This window comes from Ictidomys tridecemlineatus, chromosome 9 (genome assembly GCF_052094955.1).
Source record: "Ictidomys tridecemlineatus isolate mIctTri1 chromosome 9, mIctTri1.hap1, whole genome shotgun sequence".
NCBI lineage: Eukaryota > Metazoa > Chordata > Mammalia > Rodentia > Sciuridae > Ictidomys > Ictidomys tridecemlineatus.
The window spans coordinates 28,947,989-28,969,815 of NC_135485.1; the positions used below are offsets into that span (position 1 = coordinate 28,947,989).

Sequence of the window (21,827 nt, forward strand, 5' to 3'; positions counted from 1 at the left end):
ATGTGGCAAAGCAGAAATGTAGTTTGCAGGGACCTATGATGAGCATCATAAAACAGCAGGGAAGGGTGGGCTTGGAGCAGAAGACAACTACTTCCTAATTGGCCCAGGAGGCAAGATACAGGAATCAGACATAAGAAAACATGTAGGCACTCCACAGTCTTCTCTCTGATGATTGTACAGACTCTGTGCTTTGCTACAGAATCGAGGAACCACTAATGGCTATGTGTAAGGACCTCATTTCTGGGCTTGGATTTTCTTAGGTTGGGGGAAGCTATGCCTTCTCTATGCCTTCATCCCAAACCTTCCTGGGTAGAAAGACGCCCAACTAGGGCTAGTTCAACCCAGGAATGACCCACTGCTATGAACTCTCACAGGGCTCTGTGCATTTTGCTGCTGGAGTCCTGGGGTTCCATTCTGAACCCTGGAGGCTGTTCTGTCCCTGAGCCTGGAGGATAAGAGGGGTTGTTACTCCTAGTCACAGCCATTGATGTTGGTCCTCCCTGAAGGATGACAGTGTGAGAGTCAGTCTAGGAAGGCTCTTCCAGTGCGGAGGCTTCTCCACGGTGCTCTTCCCCAGTGGCATGATGTTTGGTCCTGCCTACAACAGTGGAGCCATCTGGTCCTCTCTGGTGCCTGCCTCTCCTTTATAGGTCACTGGTATTAGCCCTTGGAACATATATGTTTGCCAGAAGTCATGGACACAAACAATTCCATGTTCACTGCACGTGAGAAGTCTAGAAGAGAGGAGGAGAGACGAGCCTGGGTCTGGAGGTGCCTAGCAGCGATCATGAATGCTTCATGGGTCCTTGGGAGCCAGACACACCACGGATAGAGTGCTGGAAGGGAAACCTAGGGGGTCTTCCATCTCAAGGCCTTCATTCCACAGGTCCTGCAACTGAGACTCAGGGGTGGGGAGCAACCTCCTTCCCCAAACCCTGTAGCTGTTAACCAGCCCAGAGGATTTTACACAGTGCCCCCAGGCTCCCTCCCTGCTCCCTGTTCTGCACATGTTTTAGTTGAATTGACTTCAACTAAACATTTCGGTAGGCTGACTTGATGCGAAACACAGAGCTTTTTTTTTGTACATTATCAGGGTTCTGAGTAGAGTTAAATATATATATATATATATGTATATATATATATATATTTTTTTTTTGAAAACATTTGGACATTCTGGATTAATTTCACCTTGAAAGTTTTATTTAGAATGATGTAACATACTATAGTATAATAGAATAATATTTTCTTCTAAATATGATCATTAAATAATGTGCCCTTATATGTCTATAAAATATGTATTAATAACAAATAAACACATATAAACTAAAGCTCTTGAAACTAAGTTTTCCCAGTTAATGTTTCCAACCATATGGCAATACTAAACATAAAGTGGTTCCCTAAGAGTTTTTCTTTAAATATTCAACATAGGTCATGTCTTAGTCAGCTTTTCACTGCTGTGACTAAAGACCTGACCAGAACAATTGTAGAGGAGGAAAAGTTTATCTGAGGACTCACGATTTCAGTTGTCTCAAACCATAGACAGCCAGCTCCATTCCTTGGGGCTTCAGATGGGGCAGAAGACAGTGGCAGCAGGAAGTGGCTCACATGATGATCTGGAGGCAGAGAGAGACTCCACTTGCTAGATACAAAAGAGGTACCCCAAAGGCACACTCCCAATGACCCACCTCCCCCAGCCACATCCTATCCTATCTGCCTTCAGTTACCTCTCAGTCAACCCTATGAGGGGATTGATTCATTGATTGAGTTAAGGCTCTTATAACCCAGTCATTTCTCCTCTGAACCTTCTTACATTGTCTCACATGTGAGCTTTTAGGGGACACCTAATATCTAAAACCATTAACGTTCTTCCCCTGGCCCCCTAAATCTCATGACAATCTCACAATGCAAGATACATTTATTTCATTTCCCAGAGTCCCCATAGTCTCAACAGTACAAGGACTGCCCAAAAGTTCAAGTCCAAAGACTCCTCTGAAACTAGAGCAAACTTGCATTGTGAGTTACTGTAAAAATCAGAAGAAGTTTACAAATAAACTACAAGTAAATGTTTACTTTGTGAAAGTACAGAGTAAACGTTTCCATTCATAAAAATAGGGGCATTGAAAGAGGTGATGGGACCAAAGCAAGACTAAAATCCAGCTGGGCAAACAAGTCCTATAGCTCCACATCTGGCATCTGGGGCACATGGTATCACGATGTTCTGTCCAAAGGGCTTGTGTAGCTCCGCCCCTGTGGCCCCATTGGTTGTGTAGCTCCATCCTGTGGTGTTTCTGTTGGCTTGTCTCAACTCCATTCCTGCAGCCTTCTCAATGGACATTCCACTGTATTGGCATTTCTCAATCTTGGGGGGTATCCACTACAGCTTTGGCTTCCTTCTCACATTTCCATGTATCACTCTTTCAGGGGTTGCCCACAGGGACTCTGACCCTTCTGCACTTTGCCTGGCCTCCTAGGCCTTCCTTTGACATCTTGGTAGAAGCCTCCATGACCCCCTAACTACAGCATCCTGCATTCCTGCAGAACCAGCAACATGTGCTTGATGCCAAGGTCTGTTGTCATCTCCAGCAGTAGCCAAGCCTCCAGGGACTGGATAGCTGAGCATGTTGAAAAAACTTCTAGACACCCTTGTGAAATAAGGGTGTCCCACTGGTTTCTTCTCAAGAGAAATCTTACTTTTACTTCCTTGAGTCTTAGATGATATGATCTAGAAATTCCTAAAATTCCCTCAAGCCATCTTTCTTATTGTCTTTGGGCAAAGTCTTTTAGCATTTCTTTAGTGGAGGTAATGTCTTTAACAAGTGCAACTTTCTTAGCCCTAGTTTTACTCTCATCTTTCAAGTCCAAGTTTTTCAAATCTTTCTTCTCTGCTTTCTGTTCCTGATTATCAGAATATGTTTGACTAAAAGATGCCAGCAATACTCATGTCACCACCTGAGTCTTATGCTGCCTAGAAATTTCTTCTGCCAGATTAAGAAGTTCTTTGCTTTTAAAAACAGACTCACAGAAAGACTCAGGACACAGGCAAAATGCAGATAGTGTCTCAGCCAGAACATAACATTCCAATAGAGCCCCCCTTTTCTGAACCCTCTTGAGCCCTATCTTTACTATCCATGGTACTATTGGTATTCCAGTCTTCTGAGTTCCTATTAGAATCTGCCATTAAGCTCTGTTTATAATCTAAACCATTTCCAGCTTGTACTGCTAAGAATTTCAAAATTCCTCCCACCAATTCCAAAAAGTTCCAAAAGCTTCTGAACCACATAGTCAGATTAGTCATAGTAACAGCCCCACTTCTGGTACCGATTTCTATTTTAGTCAGTTTTTTCACTGTTGTGACTAAATGACCTGACCAGAACAATTATAGAGGAGGAATAGTTTATTTGGGGGCTCACAGTTTCAGTGGTTTCAGTCCATAGACAATAGACTCCATTCCTCAGGGCTCAAAATGAGGCAGAACACCATAGTGGTGGAGGGAAGGAACTCACGTGATGATCAGAAAGCAGAGAAACTCCACTCACCAGATACAAAATATATTATCCCAAAGGCACGCCCTCAGGGACCCACCTCCCCCAGCCACACCCTACTCTTCTTCAGTTACCACCCAGTTAATTCTATCAGGGGATTAATTCACGATTAAGACCCTCATAACCCAATCATTTCACTTCTGAATGTTCTTGCATTGTTTCACACACGAGCTTTTGAGGGACACCTCACCTCCAAACGGTAACAGATCAGCTTCAAATCAGTAGTTCCATCAGTAGCCAAGGGCCCTTCCATGGTAACATTCCATTTAAATCAGTAATCTTAACTGCCACACAGCATCTAGCAGTGAGACAAGCAGAAGTGACTGACATAGAGGAGGGAAAGGTCATCTGAAGTCTTTCAAGGCCCTGAGAACAGCTGTTCAGCATCACACCCCCACAGCTCACCTCCATCACACAGACTCCTCCCAGCATTCTCCAAACCTGGTCAAGTTTAACTCTTGGGTCGACCTTGCCATTGTGAGCACAGAGATGCACAAACGCACAAACATGGTGTGGAAAAGTTCTGGAGGGCAAGGCCAAATTAGAAAATTCCTTCTTGTTTTTCTAACAGGTTTTCTCCAGCCCTTTGCCAGAATTCTTTTCCATCTTCCCTGGTTTTGGGATAATGGATGTGGTAAGTTTGCTAAGTGAAAGAACAATTCCAGATATTCAAAGATAATTGAATCAAGGAATATATAAATACAAATATCTTACTGGACTCTAACCAGTCTGCAGGGCAAATTTTTAATTAACATTAATTTTTGTGATGCTTTTCAGGAAAGAATTAAATAGTATATAAGTAATGTATAAATCAGGCACAAATAAAAGAGATAAAAGGAATAATTCAGAGTTAAATGTACGATGACAATTGAGAAAAATAAAACAAGTTTTTTATGCATCCCCTGGCACTCCTTCCTTTCCTTTGGCTTCTCTCAGTGTTTTGTATCCATGAAAACAAATAATCTGCAGCTAACACATGCTTTGTGGTGGGGGGAGACTAACGTTTTCTTCTGATTTTAAAAGTAAAAAAATCTTGCTGTAAAAATCTAGAAAGTACCAAAAAACATAATGGAAGGAGAAAAATAAACCATTCATCATTTCATTATTATTTTTGATATTTTTCTTTCCAGATCATAACAACCATTTTATAGAGGCTTTTTTGTTTTGCCTGAAAAAGCTATTTAGAAATATCATTTTAGAAAGCCTATGTTTTAGTTTATTGCATGGACACCTCATATTTTTCTTCATTATTCCTATTATCACTCTATGTCTTTTAAAAAACTACTATAAAGAACTCTGACATGGCCAGGCCTGGTGGCACATGCCTGTAACCCCAGCAGCTCCAGAGGGCGAGGCAGGAGGACAGCAAGTTCAAAGCCAGCTCAGTAACTTAGCAAGGCCCTAAGCAACTTAGTGAGACCCTGTTTCTAAATAAAATATAAAATAGGGCTGGGGATGTGGCCAGAGGTACCAGTGCCCCTGGTACCAGAAACAAAATAAAACAAAAACCTTTGACATGAACATGTTTGTGGGTAAAGGAAATGTTCCCAGAATTGAGACTTTGGAATCACAGAGTATAAACCTTTCTAAATCTCTCTCTATATATATTGCAAAATTTCTTTCCCAGAAGGGGGTTCTAATATCACAGTTCCTCTTGTAGTGTATGACAATATCAGTTTCACAATGCTTGTGGTCCTTCAGCATTTTCTCTTTCTGTTTTAAAGAACTGATTTGAGATTTTAAAAAAAAGTACACAATTGTTGTTTTTCTTTGTGCGTGTGTAGTGCTGGGGATTGAGCCGAGGGTTTCTCTACCATTGAGCTATATCCCCAGCCACCATTTTGTTTTGTTTTTATTTTTCATTTTGAGACAGTGTCTTGCTAAATTGTCCACACTGGCCTCAAATTTGCCATCTAATCCTCCTGCCTCAGCCTCCCAAGTTATAGGGAGTACAGGTATGAGTCCCACACCTGGTTCTTAATGTATGTATCTGATCATTAACAAGGCTGAATATGTTAATTACATATATATTAGCTGATGGAGCAGGGGCTGCATCTCTTTTGCTTATTGCTTAATTCCTAAAGTTCTCAATGGTGATTGACAAAAAGGAGGTAGCCAATAAATATTTTTGAAATTTTAAAATTTCGTCCTTTGCCCACTTATTAAGTAAGAAATAATGTCTTTAATGGTAGGATATTTAAAAACGATATTACCCTACATGGGGAGGATTGAGTTTATAAACCAACGCTAAGAAAGAGCACATAAGTTGCCTTCCCACATCTATGAATTAGTTTACCTTTCTAGTACTAAACGCTTGTGTAGTTTTGAGGATAGAATTGAGGAAAAAAGTCACTAAAATTGAGTTCTTATCATGGCTTGGCCAAGGGTTAACAGAGTGACTTTGTATAAGTCCTCGGTTTTCCTACCTCATTATAAAACAAAGCAAAATAAAAGCAATTTTTTCCTCTCTTATAAAACTATTGGGGCAATGTAATATGATAATTCTAAGTAATGATTACAGGTAAAACCTTTGAAATAATAATAAAAGTCATGTTCAAATGAAAGCCCAGAGCCTTTGCATTTCCCTGCGAGAGTTTCTGTCAGAAGACTCACTTTCCTAGTTTGTACAAGGCAAGGGGCTTGGATTCATGTAATGCCCAGTGTGTAGTTAATGTACAAGAAATATTGATTGAAAGAGTTACTTCTAAAGTTCTTGTTTTGAGTCTGACTCTGAAATGCCTCTTAGGTTGAAAATAAAAGCAAGGAGAGGGGTTAGGGAAAATAATCACTATTGACTATTCCAAGTGAAATTTATTTATGAAGAATTTTACCAGAGTAAAACTTTCCTTTTGATTTACATCCCAAAAGAAAGTTTTAATGTTATATACCAGATTATTCATAATATGATAAAAATAAATAATCTTAAAAGGGAGGAAGGTAATTTAGATAGTAAAATCTTTATTTGCTCAATATGTATTAGAGTAGGTAGCAAATGAAAAACAAATTCTCGAAAATAGGAGACTACATTAGCACACAAAATTCATCTTAACGTGAGAGAATATAACAGCAGACATAGAGTCCATGTCATTATTTAGAAATGTGTATAGAAAGTAGTGGCAAGTGAGAGAGCGTGCGTGCACACACACACACACACACACACACACATTACAGCCATATGAAAACATACATGAGTATATATTTTTAAAGATGGGGAAATAATTCATAATGAAGAAAACAAGGAGATGCACGTACTTATTAAGGTTTCGTTTTTCCCAAATAAAATTACCCAGCTATGTCACTTCTTTAAAGTTAAAAACAAACAAACAAACATGAATTTGAAGCAGAGCTAAACAGTTTCATCCTAAAGCATGATGGCTTCAAAATATGAGTAGTGACATACATATAACAAAAGTCTCTCTCCACAAAAGACACATCTTCTGTCCAGACTTGTCCATTGTTTGACTTTCCTCTTGACTGAATAATGATTAATAGGCTATATAAATAATGTGCCAGGGACCTGTATTTGGTTGTGGATGTAGAAATTATTTATAGTTGCCTGAAGCTAATGAAGCTGTCTGGTGTTTCTATGGGATTATCTGCATCTCAAAATTAAAACAAACCAAAAAAAAAAATGTTTTGAAAGAAGAAGAAAAAAGAACATTTAAAAAAAATCTGTGCCGTTATCTCCACAGTGACTTTCTACAAGGTAAGAGAAGAGATGGTATCTTTGCAGGTAGCCTAGAAAAAAAGAGGAAAATAAGAGACTGAAAATGTAACACGAATTTCTGAACTTTGTGGGAGGAACCTTCACATAAACCACAAAAGTTGGCTTTTGACTAAGTTCCCAAAAGAAAAAGGCAGTTTCCTGTTTGCTTGGGGTTATACTTTAATGTTTTTTTTTTTCCCCCTTCTTTTTTGGTCGTGGTTAGATAATTCTCAAGAACATATGGGAAAAGTTGTGATGAAGGTGTTCCTTCACCCCCACGGAGCACCAGAGGAGCCATGCAAATGAAGTCGTGCAGAAATCACTTCACTCAACATGGGACACACCCCGTTTGGTGTCCAAAGTTTCTCTGGAGATAATTTATAATGTACAATTACAATACCATGAAAATAATGCTGAGAAGCATTTTACAGAGTTTAGGTCAGGAAGTAAAGACTCCCAAGACTCTAACCGACAAATATGCCAAACTTTGTCAGCTAAGATTAAATCTGACCAGACTAGTAGTGGTGGTAGTAATGACAAAAATAACACGAAAATTACTTTGAGCACATTGAGTCAATAATAGCATCTAATATTTTAAATATATTATTGTATTTAATCCTAACATGAGATGCTTGGAAAAATAAGGTTCATTATTTAAATCCCCAACTAGCAGGCACTATAGCCAGGATTTGAACACAAGTCCATCTGATTTCCAGAGACAAGGCTTTTTCCTACTGGTATTTTCTCTTAATCCTCATGTTATAATGATAGATTTTGGCCAAACTGATTTTTTAAAATCACATAATATATGTGTTATGTGTTTTTTATCTATCAAAAGTAAATGGGCATGTTTTGTGAAATAATGAAGCAACTGAATGATTTTACAGTTGACAAATGTTCCAATATAGGACCTTCTATAGAATGTTCTAGGAAGCAGTCCAAGTCAGTCCTTAGCACACTAGTACGCTAAAACTCTATGATTTAGGCATCATCTATCTTCTCAGCCTCCTGTGATTGATAAAACTGTAGAAAAGTGGTCAAGAATAAACGAAAGAACACAAATTATGAATATCAGGAACCAAATAGGGAATCCCAATAAAGAGCTGATGGACACAAAAAGAATAAAAAGATTATTTCAGAGAAAATTTAGCAACAAATTTGATAAATTAGAATAAAAAAACTCTTCTTAAGAAATACAACTTTCCTAAACTGACGAAATAAGATAGAAAATTTCAATAGCCTTGTTTCTATTAAATAAGTTGAATTTTTGTCTGAAATCTGTACACAAAAGAAAATCCAGGCCCAGATAGTTTTATTGATGAATTCTTATTAAATGTTTAAGGTAGAAATCACACCAATCTTAGACTAAAGTCTAAGAACTTGTTTTATGATCAGCATATCCTGATTTAAAAAGAAAACCACCAGAAATAAAATGAAATTACTGACCAATAGCATACTGGCAGAGTTAATTCAGCAATATACAAATTATAATAAATTAATCAAATTGATCAAGTTGAGTTCATCCTAGGGCTCAAAGGTGGTTTTGATCTTTTAAAGTCAATGTAATTCATCATACTAACAAAGTAAAGGAGAAAAATCATCAATAGATGCAGAAGAAAACATCTGATAAAAGTCATATTCATTTATGAAAAAGGCAACTCTGAGAAAATTAGTGATAAATAGAAGGCATTTTAGTCAGCTTTTCATTGCTTGACCAAAATAGTCAATAAGAGGAAGAAAAAATTATTGGGGGCTTCTGGTTTTAGAGGTATCCGTCTCTGTATGATTGACATTATTGCTCTGGACCCAAGATGAGGCAGCCCATCATGGCGGAAAAGTATGGTAGAGGAGCACATTCATGGCAGCCAGGAAGCAAAGAGAAAGGGGTGGGGCCATGGGACAGATGCACTCTCCAGGTCATGACCCTAGGCCCCCCTCCTCCAGCCAGCCCCTCCTGCCTACAGTCAGTGCATTCTAGTTTAGAGTAAAATATGGCTCTCAGGAACCAATCATTCACTCTTGAACATTCCTGCATTCACACAGGAGTATTCGGGCAACATCCCAGATCCAAACCACAGCAGAAGGGAACTTCCTTAACCAGATAAAGGCACTTACACAATAACCTATATGGAGTCTCATACCTGATGTTGAAGTATTAAGAACTATCTCCTAACATCAGCAACAGTGCAAGGATGTTTGGTCTTAAAAATGAATCTGCATATTACTGGAGGCTGAGGGCAGTATAATAAGGCAATGAAATGAAATAGAAGACCTAAGAACCAGAAAGGAAGAAGTAACATTGATGATATTAACAGATAACTTGAATGTTCACAGTCACCTTCACAAAACAACTACTCAACAACCGCTAGAGTGATAAAAAGAATTTAGGATTTAGCAAAGTTAGAGGGGTTTTTTTCCTTTTTATTAGTTACACATGACAGTACAATGATCTTGAAAATTCATACATTTGAATCAAATGGGGTATAATTTCTCATTTTTCTGATTGTACAGGTTGCAGAGAGAGTTTTTTTTAAACCAGTATATAAAGATCATGTGTTTATTTCAAAAGCACACAATTAAAAATTAAATATTAAAAATTTCATTCCCAGTAATTTCTAAAAACATACACTTGACATACTCTTAGGAATAAATTTAGTAAAGAAAAAAAAAGTACAACTTTCAATGAATAACTAAAAAGATCTTGATTATAACTAAAGGCCTGAATAAGCAAAGAGATATGCCGTGTTTATGACATTAATTTGATACCCATGTTAAGATATTAAATGTCCCAAGCTGATCAATTGATGCAATTCACTTCTAATCATAATCCTATAAGGAGTTTTGCAAAAATGGACAAATTACTTCCAAAACAAGGAAAGTTGTAAAAACTAGTACATTAAAAGCACCTTTGAAAAAGAGCAAAGTTAGAGAACTTTAAGTAACTGACTTCCAGAGTTTTTAAAAATAATTAATTGCTATAGTTTAATTTGGAATGTCCCCAAAGGCCCATGTGTTAAAGATTTATTCCCCCTCCCATGGTGCAGGAAAGTGTTAGGTCATTGCAGGTGTGTTCTTGAAAGAAATTGTGGACTCCTGGTCTCTTCCTCTTTCTTTTGTTTGTGTCTTGACCCTGAGGTAAATAGTTTTTGGTTCTCCCACATGCTCTACCCTGATTTTTTTATTCCCCAGCCAAAAGGCTAAAAGCTTCAGTCAATTATGGACTGAAACCTCTAAAACAGTGAGCCAAAATAAACCTTCTTTCTTCATAAGTTGGTTTTCTCAAGTATTTGTTGCAGTAACAGAAAGCTAACTAACAGTAACTAATATAGTGTGATATTGGTACAAATAAATTTATGGAAAAGAATAGAGATCCAAGAAATAGACCAACTCTTATAAGGTCATCTGATTTTTGAAAAAGATGCCAAACAATAAGGAAATTATTTTCAACAAGTTATGTTAGAAAAAACTGGAAAAAAAATTAAACTTTTGCTCATCAAAGCTATCTTTAAAACTGAATAGAAATGGCACAGATCCCAGGAATATATTCACACATATATATGACAAAGGACTTGCATCCAAAATTCATAAAGAACTTTTTCAACTCAAGTATAAGATAAATAATACAATTAAATGTGCACCAAAATTTTGGCCAGATCTTTAGCAAAGGTAGATATATAAGTGGCAATACCTTTAGAAATTTTCCATAGTTGGAACTCAATAATAGTGTGGCTGGTTCTAATTAGAGAAGTTCGCTACTTAAAAAAATAAATCATAGAAGTCAAGTCACTAGTAAAGATATGACTTAAAAATAGTGCTAATATTAGAGAACTTTAAATATTATAGTAGTTTTAATAAGCGTGTATGTACATGTACACCTGGTAAGTGGTTTTTCCTCCCTATTTAATTTTTTACTGATTAGAAATAAGCAAAAAAGACAACTTCTACTATGAAATTAGATGTTAAAGTGTGTAACAAACTAACTCTCCATAGCATGTAATTTTGAGAGGGGAACTCTTCCAGTTCTAAATAGCTCCAGGTTGATTAAAGGCATTCTCACAAACGAAATCATATTCTTCTCTCAATAGGAATATGATTTAAACTAAAAGGTGGTTACATTTGCAAAGCACTTTACCAAATGAGAGACATAAATGATTATTAATTAGAGTAAGTCATTGTTTGACACTTTCTTTATGCTGCTCCTCTTAGATCTTTAAATTTATTGCCTTCTAATTATATAATTTATAAGAGAAGAGTGCCGTTCAGCTAAAATACACAATGTGATTTGAAAGGCAGAGGAGAGATGGGCCACTTTGTCTTTCAGCAAATGCAGGAACAGATGAATGCTATGTGAAACTAATTGTATTTGAAAGGGCTACCCTTTGAGAATGCCAAGTAGTTTTTTTTTTTCTAACCTTTGCTCCCTTCTTTATGATAGGCAGAACCATCAAAGAGACATCATAGCATCATAATGTCTTCTGACAGGTCAGATTCTTGTAAGAAAAATGCTTGCCATGTCAACACTGGCAATGAAGAGCCTTCCTTGAATCTCATCCATCCATGTTATTTTGTACTGACTGTAACTAGACCAATGCTGGGCTGTTCATGGAAGAAGGGTGGAGTAAAAAAAAAATAATCTGGATAAACAGGTGAAAGACTTTAAAAGTCAGTGTCCTCAGAGATAAAGTAGAAGGTGGGAGAGATGGTAAGGGTTGTGGTTTTGCTTGCTTGCCCCCCTCTGGAGTGTTTAAAATGCTTCTGTGCATCTGTGGCCTCCCATGGGCTCTGACCTCTGTCCTTGTGGCCAGACAGAACCCACTGCCAAGTCAGCCTCTGTCAATACAAGTAGTGGTGACAATCAGGAGGACATAAGCTTCTCAGAACATTACAAATGTGTTCATATATTACTAAATAATCAGCCAACATTTTATTTTTTTATTTGTTCTTTTAGTTACATACGACAGTAGAATCTATTTTGATATATTTATACAAACATGGAATATATCTTATTCTAATTAGGATCCCAGTCTCGTGGGTGTAGACAATGTTGAGATTACACTCTTGTGTGTTCTTACATGTACATGGGAAAGTTATGTCAGATTCATTCTACTGCCTTTCCTATTCCTGTCCCCTCCCTTTCCTTCATTCCCCTTTGACCAATCCATTGAACTTCTAATCTCCTCACTCTTTTTGTGGGTTAACATCCACATATCAGAGAGGACATTCAACCTTTGGGTTTTGGGAATTGGCTTATTTCACTTAGCATGATAGTCTCCAGATCCATCCATTTCCCAGCAAATGTCATAAAGTGATTCTTCTTTATAGCTGAGTGATACTCCACTGTGTATACATACATGACAATTTCTTTATTCATTCATTCATTCATCTGTTGATGGGCGTGTAGGTTGGTTCCATAGCTTGGCTATTGTGAATTAGCCTACATTTTCTGAGCACCTTCTCTGAGCAGAGCTTTGTGGGAGGCTGACAGACGTGAAGAAGGAAATGGCACAAAATGGAGCTTCTTCCCCAAGGTGTTTGCACTCTGAGGGCCTGGACAGATCATGGATGTGGTCCACACTCTGACAATCTAGGGACCTGGATATCTTACTGCTTGAAAAAACAAGACACGGGGCAGACAAATGAGTCAACACAGGAAAGAGTGTCAGGAAGCATAAAATTGAGCTATTCTGACCCCTAGTTTATTATACTCTATTTCAAAGAACAATTTGCTCTATTAATATAAAACAAAGCATTGAATGTAAATTGGTCCAAAGGGAGTCACTGACTTAATAACATACTTGGAAGGAACTTGGAGGAAATAACTGAAATATTACCTAGTCCGGCAATATTTTAAAATCTATGGAGCTCCCTAAGGTTTCTCTGAGGAAGTGTGAGGAGCTGTGGGTCTCCACCTCCCAGGACTCTGACCCATTCAACTTCTATCATAATAGTTTTCCTGGGGATCTGTTTGAAGATCATGGTTTCATCTAAAGTTAACTAAAGTGAAATGCATGTTCTACTGAGAAAGAAGGAAGGAAGGAAAGGAAGGAGGGAGAAAGGGAGGAAGACAGTGGCTACTCAAATAAGTCCCTATTCGAGGAACAAATAATTATGCTACCTTTGCACGGAAAGAAAGAAAGGAAGACGGGCCACTGTTTTAAGCCATCTCTCTTATTTGATCTGTGACGTTAAGCAACAAACCAAGGCTATATAACTAGCAAATCTCCTGACCAGGGCTTGTTGGGATGCATCATGCTGATACAGCGATACCTGTGATATATGCTAGGGGTTACCTATCCAATAGCCACCCCTGACTGCCCACAGTACCTCTGACCTTTTTCTCCCATGACATCAGGACCTTATGTTAGTCAGGTATGTTTCAGGGAAAACTCAGTCCTTTCTGGACCTAGGGTTGAAGCTCAACCTAATAAGACAGTGGATAGCTGTCATGAGCATGGCTGCCCATTATCTTTTGAATGATCTTTTTATATTGGGGGGTGGGGGATTGGGACATGCTAATGCCGGTATCCTAAATTCTGCCTTGCTAATAGATAAGTCCGAATGCCAAGTCTCAGACTCTCTTGCAGCTAGATCACAGTAGAGTCTCCACCCATCAAATGTATGTGAGCAAGATATGAAAACTAAGAAAATAGGCTCTGTGTGGAGTTTCCAGTTTTTTGCTGGCTCAAAGGAATAGTTATGTCTGGCTTTCAGCTGCAAGTACCAGTTTCTTTGTGATTTCAAAGACAAGAGCTTGGTGCAGAGTAGGCATGGGTCAGGAACAGCAGTTTTCTCTGGTGCTCAGTGGAATAGAGAGCACCAGTGGGGCTATCTCTTTATCAAACCAGCTCTGGGGAGTATTTTGGAAGCTGTGTTATTGGGCGATTTCCTTCCCACATCCCTCTACCCTTCCTCAGAGACCCTAGTTCTTGAGTCCTTTCCAAAATACTGTGAACTAGTCAGCATTTGTTTGACTTTTTATATTCTATTATACAAAGTTTGAAAGCTACACCAAAGTGGAGACTACCATGAAATGAGCCCCAGGTGCTTCTCCCCAGCTTTTGACAATTATCAATGGTTCTGTTAATAATCTTGTTTTACCTAACACTATCCACCACTTGTTTCCCCTAGAATGTTTTAAAGCAAATACCAGGCATCATGCCATTTCACCAATAAATACTTTACATGCCACTTTGAAATGCAGTAATTAATAGCATCCAATTGTTTTTAATATTATCTAATATCCAGCCCACATTTGCATTTCCCTGGCTTTCTCAAATACAGCTTTTTTATAATTGGCTGGATTGATTCAAAAAGTTCAAATTTTTACACTTGATTTTTAGTCTCCAGAGTCTCACTTACTATAACAAATCCCTACCTTCTTCTTTTTTCATGTCATTTATTTGTTGGAAAAATCCATGTCATTTGCTCCATAGAATATACTATATCCTGGGTTTGGAGAATTTTTTCCCATGGTGTTGTTTAATTAGTTCCTCTATCCCTGGGATTTCCTTAAACTGATAGTTAGGTGTGGACACTTGCTGAGGTTCAAGTTCAAAACCATGGTTCTGCAAGAATGCTTCCTGGGAGGCATTAGGCACTTGTATTACACCACATCATGAGATGCACATCAGGAGGTCCTCCTTTTAGCTAAGACTGCTCAGTGGGTTCCCTGCCATATCTTATAAAGAAAATCCTTTCCTGTTTGTCATCAGGAATCAATTTCTGAGGTCAACAGTGAAGCAAGTTGATTGATTTGCTTGGTGCTTCCCTTACTGGGAAGGCCCATGGGTACATTCTGGCTATTGAGAATCTTTTATGAAGTCCTTCTTTGTCCCTATAGTGGGCTGAAAAAGATGACAATCTGTCCTCTGAACTTTGGATATTGTTGTATGAGGAAATGAGGTGTGAGCTGCTAAGTCATCCTGCAACCAGGAGGGACACACAGAAGACAAAAGCAGAAGGGCAGAGGAAGGCAGAGTCAAAAATGAGAAGAACTGTGGGCACTTCATATCATTGAGTAAATTAATCAGCTCAGGAACTGTGCAGGTCAAGAACTACCTAAATTTCTAATATAGGATGATTCATTACTGTTTCAGTGGTTCTCACTTTCTTTTTGTGACATGGCGGCACTCATAGATAATATTTGTATGATGGTGTTTGCATGTCATAATGGCATAGGAGCTTCATGAGAGCTCATACTGTATAAAGAGCATATGGAAAATCAAATGCAAATTGTGAGGAAATACATAAAATATGAATTTATGTACATTCTAAATAAAAATATCTCAAAATCACCACAAGGAATGTGATCTTGCTTTTGTGAACATAACATTTTAAAATCATAGATTTATGCTAAAAAAGGCTACATGAAATTACTGATCAAAATTTGTAACAATGATATCTTCAAATACTTGGCTGTTGATGAGAAACTATGAAAAAGTCGGGAATAAAAAAAATTTTAAAACCTTTTAAAAACTATTTAAGAATATCATGGTTGAAATTATATTTGACAAGTTCAACAGCTCATTTTTCTCTTGTTAACAATTTAATGCTGAAATTTCTTGTATGAATTCAAATGGATCTCTCATCTAATGTAATTTTTCCTATCAAATATTTCAAAACAATGCAAAGTTTTAATTTATAGATACACTGTTAAAATAAGCACCCTACAGCTAGCTTGAATGCCACTAAATGGTAATAGCAGCTACCAATGGGCAGAAGTATCTAATACAAAGAAAAATGTTAGAGTCACCAGGTGGAATTGTGCCTTCCTGAAGCCCCTACATTGCTCTCACTTCACTCACCTCCCTTGCTCTTAGATACCATGTTTTGGGGGCACCTAGAACATAAACATTTCTAGATGTTTCCCTGAAGAAGTTCAGGTCTGGTGGTAGAGTATCTTGGCTGCACTAGGCATGTCATTGTATACCTCTAGAAACTGTGTCCATTTGGGGCCACCCAGTGAGAGCCCAAAGAGAGGCTTGTAGCAGGAGACAACCTGCCCCAGGATTGCAGCTGGCTGCCGCAGGCTAAGGGGGTTAGTGTCTCACAGCACAGGGTGCCATAGCCAACTCCAGCCTCCCCTTGACACCATCTTGACAGGGGTCTCCTTGTACCTGCAGCCTAAAGCATGCTAACTAGTTTAATGTCCCACCAATTATGTTCAGGTCACAATGCCTCAATTATATTCTACTTGTAACAGAAATATACAGTATGCCATTCCTTATTCATAGGGCATCTACATTTCAGATGGTGACTAAAAGGAAGATGCTATATACAAAGAAGGAATTCTAATGTAGCAGCTGCCTCTGGTGCCGGTGTTCCCTTGTCTCAGCACACCTCTGCAGACAGAAACCGTGGGGACAGTTCCATGTGGTTGTCTGGCGTACAGCCGGCACCCCATGGTGAGAACATTCTGCTGAAACACCTTTCCCCAGGTAGGCACAGAGTAGAGCCTGTGAGGTAGCTAACTTCCCAGAAGCAGTCCTCACTGGATCAGGGAGGAAGCTAGAGGAAGCTCCAGCTCCCACTTTTAGGAGGATAATTTTGTAGAGGTTATTGCCACACTTTTCCAAAGTCCTGGAGAACCCAGCCTCTGTTGCCTGTTGTGGGGACCTAGACCCAGACTATGCAACCTCCTTCTGGCTTTTCCTCCTGCCGGTTCCTCTCATTCTCTGTACTCACTCAAGCCTGTTTGCTGGGATCACTTCCCCAATCAACCACCTGGACCTGAGACCTTGACCCAGGTTCTGATTTTCAAAAAATCCACACTAAGAAATGTAATATGCAATGATTTCTGGTAAGTTAGAATCTTGTCTAACAAATGGAATTTACTTTATTAGTTTGTCCAAAGTAAACTTTTTATATCTGGTGATATTAATTTCTTAAAATTCAAACAGACTGTAATATGTGGAGAGATGACGCTGAGGCTGGAGTCCCACTGTGGATCTGATGATAGTCTAAAACCCTGCGTGATGTTGCATTAACCATGCAGGCAAGCCATGACTTGGAGCTGATGGAGTTCCTAAAAATAGTCTGTACATCAGCTGTATACAACTGGAAATGTATTTGCTGAGAGAAAATATTGCACTTTCCAGTGAAAAGTGTTCCAAACGGCAAAGCATAACCCCAATGCAAAGAATTATTCATTGATGTTCTGCTTTGCCAAGCAAGAGGTGAAGCCATCAAGGACTGGACTTTGGAAGCTTTTCTCTTGCAGAGGGAGCTATGCCTTAAGGCACATCAAGAGCAAGAGGAACAGAGAGGATGCCAATGTCAGAGGATGAGAAAGTAAATGATAATCATGAAGAAGAAGCTAGAGTTGGGGAGCTGGGAAAATATGATTATAAAAAACTCTAGTGGGTTGAGCAAAACCCCCATCCTCAAATGATGTCCACCCAGGCCTATCTGAAAGCAGGGGTTTTGCATATGTAATTCCTCAAGTTAATATGAGGTCATACTGACTTAGCAGGGGCCATAACCACAGTGAGGACACAGAGACACACAAGGAAGACGGGAATGCTGAGAATTGAGTTCAGGGTGATGGGAACACAAGCCAAGGAACACCAAGGATTGCATGGAGCCACTAGAAGCTGGGAGAGACAAGAAGACCTTCAAGACACCTTCAAAGCCTTTGGAGGACCCAGGGCCCGGCCAATACCTCACTTTCAGATTTCTAGCCTCCTTAACTGCAAGAGAATGCATTCCAATTTGTGGCAGTTTGTTAGGTCAGCCCTAGAAAACTGATATGATAACTAAGAGATTCGGGGAGCTGGGCATAGGTTCAAAAATATGAATCACTTATTTTCAAATAGAAGAGTCCTTGCTCCCATTTTCAGGGGTTCATAGCCAATTTCTTGCTTCTGTAGCTGCCAAGAGCCTGAAACAAGAAAAGAATCTCTCATCTTAACTTTGAAATGTGGTGAGACATATTGGACAGCAACGTCACGTCCACAGTCAAGGTTAAATCCTTCTGAAGGCTTCTGGAAATAAGAACAATCGGGACTGATGTAGAGATTCCTTTGTGTTTGCAACCATGTGATTTGTTACCGTCTATGACGACCTTAGGTTGTCTCTGACACATTAGGGTAGGATCAGTTATTATCCCACTGACAGAGGAGGAACTGTGCCTTGCCTCCAAAGGCATGTGGCTGAGTGGCCAAACCAGAGTTTGACAAGAAATCAACTGCAGAGCCCATGCTTCTAACCACTACACCATATGCTTCATAAATATGGGGATGCCACAGGAAATGTCTCTTTTTTTTTTCAAAGCACTAATTCTTTTTTTTTTTAAATTTGCTGAAATATAGTATTAGTAAGACCAAAAAAATCCAATGAATAGAGCATTATAGCAGTGGCACACTCATGGAAAACTGTCCATGAGAAAATTATTCAGCATAGGTACAGCAGGTCATTTTTTTTTAAAGCAGTATTTTTCAAAATGTGATACATGTGTTTGTCAGCTTTTTGTTGCTGTGACCAAAATACCCAACAAGAACAACTCAGAGGAGGAAAAGTTTACATGGGCTCATGGTTCCAGAGGTCTTGTTCCGTGGTTAACAGCCTCCATTGCTGTGGGCCAAAGGTGAGGCAGCACAACATGGCGGAAGGGCATAGAGGCGAATCAGTGTTCCACTCATGGCAACTCAGAAGCAGGGAGAGAGTGAGGGGAAGGGCTGCAGGGAGATGCACCCTTTCTGGCACACCCCAAGTGAACACCTCTTCCAGCCATGCCTGACCTGCCTATAGTTACCACCCAGTCAGTCCATTCATAAAAGGATGGACTAGTTAGGTTTCAAGTCTCACAGTCCAATCATTTCAGCTCTGAACATTCCTCCATTAACCACAGGAGCTTTCATTTTTAATTTTTATTTCATTTCTGACATGCTGAGGATTGTCCAGCACCTGGAGATAATAAAAACTCACTTATTTCTGAGCCAGCTTGATTTCAACTTCTACACACACACACACACACACACACACACACACACACACACACACACACACATAAATGGTGTGCTTTCTCTCCCCAGCATGCATGTGTGTGTGCGCATGCATACATAATCAGCCTCCTTCACAAACACATGCAAGGAAATGCCATTGCCGAAGCCTAAACTTCAGGCTCAAAATGGTATCCACATTGCCTTGGTGGGATCCTTTAGGCCTTGCTAAATAAATTCCTCCTCATACCACAGCTAACCATCTATGGGTGTCCTGTCTCCAACATTCCATCAAATTTAGGCTGACTTTGTGGGATGTCAGAAATTTTCTAATAATGTAGTTCTACTTTAGACTTGGATTCATGATCCCTGCTCAGGTGGGATGCATTTCCAATTCAGAAGAGCGATGAGAAACCTAAATCAGAACAAATCAGTATGCATACATGACTGCTTCAGTGAGTCATGGTGATGAAGCTTAGTGAGCAGGACTTTCTTTATTAAGACTGAAATCAAAATGCACATCCAGAAGTAGGTGGGTGGAGACACCAGGACCGACCTGCTTGTATTTCTAGCACAGCAAAGCAGTTGAACTTTGGTTAAATGGAGGTCAAAAGGGATGCTGAATTTGTTGAGTATCTGAGGCCTGGACAAAATCTCTTACTTGTTTTAATCATGTCAGTCTGTTTCTAGTTCAGGGAATTACAAAAGTCCTATACTGTAACCATTGCTCATGATCTGCATAGCCCTCACGCATGCTCATTTTAACACCTGTACAATAGTATAAATATGGAGGGGATGCAGATTCAATTCAAAGGAATTTAATCTGTTTCCAAGGATCTATTATGATTAGGCTATATGTGTTGATGTGATCTGCCTTAGGACAGATTTGGATTATTGCTTATCTATTGGTTTTTGTTCAATTAAAAATAACCTCAGGGCTAGGGTTGTGGCTCAGTGGTAGAGTGCTCACCTCGCACGGGTGAGACCCTGGGTTCGATCCTCAGCACCACATAAAAATAAATAAGTGAAATAAAGGTATTGTGTCCAACTACAACTAAAAAAATAAATATTTTAAAATAATAATAATAATCTCATCACTTCCCTGGTTACCATTTATGTTTCTATCTTTCTTCTGTAACTGAGAAATGTATAACCATCCAGATAACTAAATGCACAAGTAAGTTTTGTTCCATTTAATTGAACTTGATAATGGAAGCAATTGCAGTCACCTTATATGTCTTTTGCATCTAAAGAAACCAATTGAAACGTGCAAGTACAAATTCTGTTGATCATCCCCACTCTGTACAAATGAATCTCCATGAGATTCTCATACCCTCTTTCTCTTAGGGATAATGTTGAGGATTCCAACCTCTTAGTGTCCCCAGAGGGATATTTGAAATTGGACTATAATAAACATCTTTTGTTAGCGTTAAGAGTCCCCTCATCCTGACCCCACAATCCATTCCCCCTCTGTTCTCTCTCCTTGGGCGGGTAACAAGATGTGGCATGTGTAATATGGGCTTCCTCTCCTCTTGGCAGATCCTGAATGAAGCAAAGGGGAGCAGTAACCAAACAGAAAATTGACTGTGATGGAACACTCTTTTGGTGCTACATCTGATATGATTAACAATTTATTTTGGCAACCCCTAAGATGGATTTCATATGGTTTTCCTGAATTAAACAGGATTCCTGCCAGCAGAATCAGGAACACTAAGAAATAATCTAGGCTGAGGGAGAGAAAGGAACATACATGCCATCTTGCAAAGTGTTTCGAAGTGTTGACTCCGATCTGGAAACCCGCCATCACTCAATCCCTCCCTTTCCAACTGCTCTTCAACTATTGTCTTCCTGGGCTTGGGTTGATGGATGGGTTTATAATGAGCAGGGTAGATAGCCTGGAGGAGAAAGCACTGTAAGAAGAGAGAGGAAACATGTGGCAGCCAAATATTTTGCAATATATAAGCATTCTTCAAATATGGATGTTCTATATCAGTTGTCAGTCTGGAGAAGCACAATTGCTGCCTCTTGTGGACTTTCAGCGTTAACTGCTCTTACAGAAGCTGACTTTCAAGATGAAAGAAAAGTTTCCATCTATGCAGAGGGACTTCCGCTAGCAAAATGTCCTTGGCTTTTTCTCTGCTTTCTACCCCTGGTTCTTCCTCAGGATGAACTGGGAAAGAGGACGCGGGCATGCTCTGTGGAATGCCTTTTTCTGCTTTTTCTCTTTGGAGTGAGTCCACCTGCAGAGAACATAGGTCATCCTTGCTCTCATATGTGGCAGAAACCTGCAGGGGAGGCCCAGTCGTGACTGGATATGTCCCTAATAGGAGGCCTGCTTGTCGGTTCATGTAAGGCTTGTTCTTAAATCTTAGAAAGTCTTAGGAAGGCACTTGGAGTTGATCGTGGTGTTCTGTTTGTGTGTGTTTGGTTTGAAATGAGGTCTTGCTGTGTTGCCCAAGCTGATCTCTAGCTTTTGAGCTCAAGCGATTCTTCTGCTTTAGTGTCCTGAGTGACTGGGACCATGTGTTTGTGACCATGCCTGGCAGTCATGTCAGCATTATCAATAATAAAAGTGCTGTTTTGGTTCTCTACCTGCCCTAACCTATTATTTTATTCCTCAATTCTTTCAAAACATGGACA

At 39.2% G+C, this 21,827-nt stretch overlaps 1 long non-coding RNA gene across 1 annotated transcript; it reads right to left on the reverse strand.

The window, feature by feature from the left end:
• Positions 1–12,390: 12,390 nt before the first annotated feature.
• LOC144366650 (uncharacterized) lies at positions 12,391–21,084 on the reverse strand. The gene is made up of 2 exons (XR_013425752.1): positions 20,938–21,084; positions 12,391–12,852 (listed from the first exon to the last, which is right to left on the reverse strand). It is a non-coding gene; the product is annotated as an uncharacterized LOC144366650 (long non-coding RNA).
• Positions 21,085–21,827: the final 743 nt, after the last annotated feature.